This window comes from Pteropus vampyrus, unplaced genomic scaffold, assembly GCF_000151845.1.
Source record: "Pteropus vampyrus isolate Shadow unplaced genomic scaffold, Pvam_2.0 Scaffold122, whole genome shotgun sequence".
Lineage (NCBI taxonomy): Eukaryota > Metazoa > Chordata > Mammalia > Chiroptera > Pteropodidae > Pteropus > Pteropus vampyrus.
In genome coordinates this window covers 5,170,965-5,178,547 of record NW_011888903.1, presented here as the reverse complement: position 1 = coordinate 5,178,547, position 7,583 = coordinate 5,170,965, and positions in this window count along the sequence as shown.

Below are 7,583 nucleotides of genomic sequence, written 5' to 3'. Positions count from 1 at the left end.
AAGGGATGCCTCACTTAAAAAAGAAAAAAAAAAAGAAATTATCAGGATCCAGAATAAGATAGTGGCAGAAGGAACAGAAAGGAGAGGATAGATTTGAGAGATAGAATTTACTTATTTACCTTAATGGCTAAAGAAAGAAAAATTCTTAGATGAGAAGGTTTTTAACATGAATGGAAAAATGAGTTATAGAAGATACTGCTATATTCCTATCAAACCTATTCCTTATTACTTCTGAGCACACAGCCAAATTATATATCATGGTCTCCCTTACAGTTAGGTGCGGCAACATGACTAATTTTTGGTCAAAGAAATGTGAGCGGAGATGATGATCACCACTTCCACCACTTGATCTGGATAAAATCAATAAAAATATCTTCCAATATATCTTCCTTTCTCTTCCCCCATCAGCTGGACGTCAGTGCTCAGGGTGATGAAAGAAGAGCCTCTGTTAGCTCAGGTCCCTCAAGGGAAATCTTACATGCCCTTCCCATTGACTGGACTTTACATTAGTAAGAAAGAAACATCTATTGTGTTAAGCCACTAAGATTTGGGGATTTACTCAGCAGCAAGGGTTCACCTAACTAATACAATGGTGATGCCATTAGCCAAGACAGAGATTTGGAAGCAGAAGCTGATGCAGAGGTAAAGATAGAGACTTCAATTTAGGCCATATTTAGTTTGAAATTCTTTTGACATATCCAAGTAGCTGGAAATAGTGATCCAGAAATCAGAAGAGAGCTAGAGGCAAAGCTTTGAAAGTTTTTTGAAATATAAGTGACCATAGGCTTGGTCCAGATTGAAATATCATAGAAAGGATATAAAGAAGAAAAGATAAAGTCCTGGAATGAGAAATATCAGCATTTAAAGGAATGCAGAAAAAGGAGGGATCAGAAGGTTAAGAGAACACTTTCTCAAAATTTTTCATGATCAGTATTTTTTACAATAAACCAAAATAGTTGGTCTTAGAAGTCTTTTTAGGGACCACTTAACCTTGTTAAATTGATAGTCATATAAGCCGTATTATTGCATCTGCTATTAAAACTTTGTTTTCAATTAACTCCTTAATGCTTTGCTTCCTACATTGAAAGATCTAAAATTCAATAAAACCATCCTTCTCACCTAAAATGCCAAAATACATTTAAATATTGTACAAAACTTTGAAACCAAAAGATGGCCTCCAATGAATTCTCTGATACATTTTATAATCTCTTTGGTTAAGACGTTGTCTTACTTGTATCAACTTTTTAATATTTAATCCCTTACACATGCATTATTCGTTTGGTGCCCTTAACAAAGCCGTAAAGTTGGTGAATGTGGTTGGGGTTCCATACATCTGACAAATGATCAAAAGGGACCATTACCTTAGAATGGGGCTCATGTTGAAAGAGAGCCCATTCCAGGAGGCAGAAGAACTCTCCCAAAGATATCTGCAAGAAAAATATGTCCATTTTAAAATACTATTTCAATTCCATTCATCAAATTATCCATTCATCAAATCCCTGTTGTTTATGAATCTCACAAATCATTTTACTGTGACATCAGTTCCTGACTCACAGTTTGAGTCATTGCAAATGATCCCTCAGAGAGAGTGAGCAAATGATAAAGGGTGCATCCTGGACAACAAAAACAACCATTTATTTGATAGTCACGCTATTCTTTATCATAAGTGCTTTTAGCAATTTCAAATACATTCTGATTAATTCCTCACAGACAGAGAATAGTTATGCATTTACTGCCTAAAGGAAGTAGCTATTTTGAAATATTCCTGATTTAACTTGTTTTCTAAAAAAAAATTGAGTCAAATAAAAACTAACATTCAATGAGTTCTCCTAAATGCCAACTTTTGTTTAGGTCATCTCTTATATTATCTTAAAATATTATTCTAAATGATCAAATTTCTAGCTGATTTTATGTGTTGACCTGGTAAGACTATGGTCAAACACTAGTTTACATGTTGCTATGAAGGTATTTTTTGGATATGATTAATATTTACAATCAGTTAACTTTAAGGTGAGCAGATTACCCTCTATGATATGGATAAGTCTCATTCAATAAGATGAAGTATTTAAGAGCAAAGACCAAAATTTCCCTCCCAAAAAGAATTCTGCCCACAGAATAGAAATTCTGCCTGACCTTTTAGTCTTCAGGTTCAGAACTGCGACATCGACTCTTACCTGAAACTTCAGGCTACCAGTTTATTCTACAAATTTCAGATTTGCCAGTCCCTATTATGGCAAAATCATCCCCCTTTCAATAAATCATATACACTTAACATTCTCTACTACAAACTTGGCCATGTCCAAAGCAGGTATGCAATGTATTTTCTCTTGTCTTTTTAAACATTGAGAAGTTGGTAGAACCGCAAAGGGGGGAAAAAAAACACACACACACAGCATGGTCCTTGTCTTTATTTGTTATAAGGAATTTTTTTGATAGGATACACTTGAAAGATAATTTCCTATAGGAACATATCAATAAATATATCCTTGATTAACAAGATTTAGAGATGAATAAAAGAAGAACGTATTAGGGTTCTCCAGAGAAACAGAACCACCCTTATAACCTCATTTAACCTTAATTGCCTCCCTAAATGCCTTATCTTCAAAAAGTCACACTGAGGGTTAGGGCTTAACATATGAATTTGAGGGGTAGGAGAGGTCTATAACACATATTAAGGAACTAAAAAAAAAAGAAAAAGAAAGAAAATTAAACCTAAAGCTAGCAGAAGGAAATAAAAACAATTAGAGCAGAGATAAATAAAATGGAAAATAGAAAAACAATAGAATCAATGAAAATAAATGTTGTTATTAGAAAAAAATCAAGAAAATTGACAAACTTTAGCTAGACTGAGAAATAAAAAAAGAAAGAAGATACAAATAACTAAAATTAGAAATAAAAATGGGATATTACAATGATTTTATAAATATAAAAATAAAAATAAAAGAATGGTATGAATAACTGTCCACCAATAAATTAAATGAAATGGACAAATTCCTAGAAACACACAAATTACCAAAACTGAATCAAGAAGGTATAGAAAACTTGAACAAATCTATGGCAAAAGATTAAATCAGTGATTTAAAAAAAGCAAACAAACCAGTAAACAAAGAAACAAACAAACAAGTAAATTTCTCTAAACCCATTCATGTGCAGGACCAGATGGCTTAACTGGTGAATTCTACTAAATATTTAGAGAAGAATTAACACCAGTTCTTGTCAAACTCTTCTAAAAAACAGAACAGGATAGAACACTTCCTAACACATTCTATGAGGCCAGTTTTACCCTAATGTCAAAGAAACTTCAAGAACAGAAAACTACAAACCAATGTTTCTTATGAATATCAATGTAAATAACCTCAGCAAAATCAACAAACTAAATCTAGAAGCATATTAAAAAGATTATACATCACAATCAAGTGGTATACGTGCAAGTGGCTAAATATATGAAAATCAATATTATAACCACATTAATAGAATAAAGGAGAAAAAAAACACGTGATCATCTCAGTTTGATGCAGAAAAAACATTTGACAGAATTGTATACTTTTCTGTGATTAAAAAAAAAACAATAAATTAGGAATAAAGGGAAACTTCCTCAAGTTGATAAAAGGCATATACAAAAAACCCAAAACTATCAACATGTGTTATAGTGAAAGACCAAAGTTTTCACCCCCAAATTATGAACAAGACAAGGATGCCTACTTTTGCCACTTGTTCTATTGTTTTGGAAGTTCTAGCTAGAGAAATTAGGCAAGAAAAAGAAATAAAAGGTATACAAATTGAAAAGAAGTAAAGCTATCTGTATTTTCATATGACATGGTCCTATATATAGAAAACTCTAAAGATCACACACACACACACACACACACACACACACACACATACACACACACACTAATACAGCTGACTAATTTAGCAAAGTTCAAGGATATAAGGTCAAAACACAAAAATCAGCTGTATTTCTATATACAAACAATGAACAATTCAAAAAGGAAATTAAGAAAAAAACTGCATTTATAACATCCAAAACCATAAAATACCTAGGAATAAGTTTAATCAAGCATAGAGTATGCTGAAAACCACAAAATATTACTGAAAGAAATTAAGGATCTAAATAAATGGAAAGCTACCCCTTGTTCTGGATATGAAGACATAATATTATTAAGATGACTACCCAAAATGATCTACAGACTAAATTCAATCTCTATCAAAATTCCAATGGCCTTCTGGGTAGAAATGGAAAAGACTATCATCAAATTAATATGGAATTATAAGGAACCCCAAATAGCCAAAACAATCTTTAAACAGAAGAACAAAGTTAGAGGATTCATACTTCCTGATTTCAAAGTTACTAACAAAGCTATAATAATCAAAACAGTGTGATACTGGCATACAGATAGACATACAGATCAATGGACCAGAATAGCCAGTTGATTTTCTACAAGCATGCCAAGGCCATCCAGCAAAAAATAGTCTCTTCAACAAATGATCCTGAGACAACTAGATATCCATATGCGAAAGAATGAACTTTACATCATATTATAGACAAAAATTAACCTAAAATGTATGAACAAACTAAGTACAAGAGCTAAAATCATAAATCTTTTAAAAGAAAACATAAGAGTAAGTCTTAATGATGTTGGATTTAGCAATGGATTCTTCGATATGACATCAAAAGCACAAGCAACAACAATAACAAAAAAAAAACAGATAAATTGAACTAAGTTTTAAAACTTTTGTATATCAAAGGACATTATCAAGAAAGTGAAAAGTCAACCAACACAATAGGGAAAAATATTTCAAATCATATGTCTGACAAGGGTGTAATATAGAAAGAACTCTTACAACTCAACAATAAAAAGACAAACCAATTTAAAACTGGGCAAAGGATCCGAATGAACATCTCTCCAAAGAAGATATACAGATTGCCAACAAGCACATATATGAAAAGATACTCAATATAATTAGTCATTAGGAAAATGAAAATCAGAACCACAATAATGTACCACTTGACACCCACTAAGATGGCTATACCTTTTTATTTCTTAATGGAAAATACAAGTGTTGGTGAGGATGTCAAAAAATTGGAACCTGTCTATTCCTGATTGGAGTGTAAAATACTTCAGACAGTGTGAAATATAGCTTGGCAGTTCATCAAAGAGTTAAGCATAGATTTACCATAGAACCAGGAATTTCACCACAGATATGAAAACAAGTACTCAAACAAATACACATACACACATGTTCAAAGCAGTACTATTCACAATAGCCAAAAAATGAAAGCAGCCCAAATGTCCATCAACCTAATAGTGGATAAACAAATTGTGGTATATACTTACAATAGAATGTTATTTGGCAACAAAAAGGAATAAAGTACTAATATATGCTATAATATGTGGAACATGAAAACATATAGTAAGTGAAAGAAACCATATACAAAAGTCATATATTGTATAATTCCATTTATAGGAAATATCCAAAACAGGAAAACCCACACAAAAAGAATACAAATTGGTAGTTACCAAAGCGGGGAGGAGGGGAGAATGGAAGCAACTGTTTAATGAGCACAAGATTTCCTTGGGAGTGATAAAATTGTACATCATGAATGTACTAAATGCCATTGAATTGTTCTCTTTAAAATGGTTAATTTTATTTTATATGAATTCCACCTCAGTTTTTAAAAATTATAAATAAAAGAAGAGATCCTTGAAATAATGCCCCTTTTGTAAATTATAGCTTCCAGGAGGATTTTTCAAGTGTTAAATTCCTGAAGTTTTAGAATTTCTCCTCTAGAGGACTTTAAAATAAAGTAATAACGCTATTTAACATTTTGAGCCCTTACAGTGTATCAAGCATTATGTTAAAAGTTTTATATATATATCATATCCTTTAAACTTAAGTATAGCCATCACTACATTCACTTTAAAGAAGAAAAAGTGAGGTATGGAAAGGTTAAATTGCTCTAAGTCACACAGACAGGAGATAAATGAACCTCAGATGAACATTTAGCTATTATCTATTCTTTAGTTTAGCAACATAATTAAACATTTGTTCAGTTATAGTTTATTGAGTGCCTGTTAAATTTTGTGTTTTTCTATGTCATACAAGTAATACTGATGATTCAAAAGATTTTTTGAAACATATGTAGGTAAACATTTTTAATAGGTATGTGACTTAAACTGTACTAAAATAAATATAAATTAGACATCAAAACTATGTCACAGACAATACTACTTAGGATAAGGCAAATGTAAATAAGTTTTAAAAATTAAAATTGATTTAAATAAAAATATTAAAAATAACAGTTGACACTTATTGAGCATTTACTATTTGTTAAGTACTATTCTAAGGAAGGGCTATAACATATTGATGTATATACTCATTTCTTTAATCAATTACTAATATATTACTTGCATGTCAAAATTATGAAGGTGTTACTCATATGACTGAAGTGTAGAAAAAGCTGATATAATTAAAAGATATAGCTTTTGGAATCAGAAAGACCTGAATTTAATTCTGAGCTGTACCATTTAATAACTGACATGGACCAGGAAACTAAGCGTTGTTTCCTGTTAGAACATTCGTATCCAAAAACATTAGATTATCAAAATAGCCAGACTTATTTTTTTAAAAACTAAACTTCTAGAATTAAAAATATGTAATTGTCAAAATTAAGAATTCAATGGATAAGTTTAACAGTAGATTTAAAGCAACTGAAGAGAAAATTAGTAAAATGAAATAGCTCAAAGAATTTACCCAAAAGTAACAGAGAGAGTCTAGTGTCTGATAACCCTGAGATAAGAAAAAGAGAAGCTGTAATAGAAGATCTAACTCATAGCTAATATGAGTCCTAGATGCAGAAAACAGAAAGAATAAAAAGAAGCAATATTTGAACATAGAATGGCTGGAAATTTTCCAGAACCAAAGTCAGAAATCTACAGATACAGGAAGCACAAAATTTATTAAATAAACTAAGTAGAAAGAAATCCTTCTCTAGACACATCGGAGTGAAACTGCAGCCCCAGAGACAAAATCTTAAAAGAAGTCAGAGGGGTAAGGAAGGCTGATAAGAGCTCAACAAATTGATTCTAAAATATATAGAGAAGGACAATGACTCAAGAATAGCCAAGATACTCATGAAGGAGATCAATAGGACCTATCCTACACAATATAAAAAGTTATTATGAAGCTCTATAAATTAAGATAGCTTGGTATTTGTGGAAGTACAGTCCAACAGACAAATGAAACAGAATAGAAAGCCCCAAATCACAAATATATGTAAAAAGATGGCATAGCAAAAAAATGAGTAAAGGAGACACTATTTAATATTGTTGAAACAAATGATCAGTCATTAAAAAATAGTTATTGGATTTCTATCTCACAAAATTTAATCCAAATTAAGTCTTAAATTGAAAAGGTAAAACTTTAAAAGTTAGAAAAAACTATAGGACAATATTTTTCTGATCTTGGGATTGCGAGTTTTTTTAAAACAGACATTTAAAAATGTTAAATGCAAAACAAAAGATGGATAAATTCAACTAAATTAAAATAATAACTTCTCTCATCAAAAGTACACAAAAAAA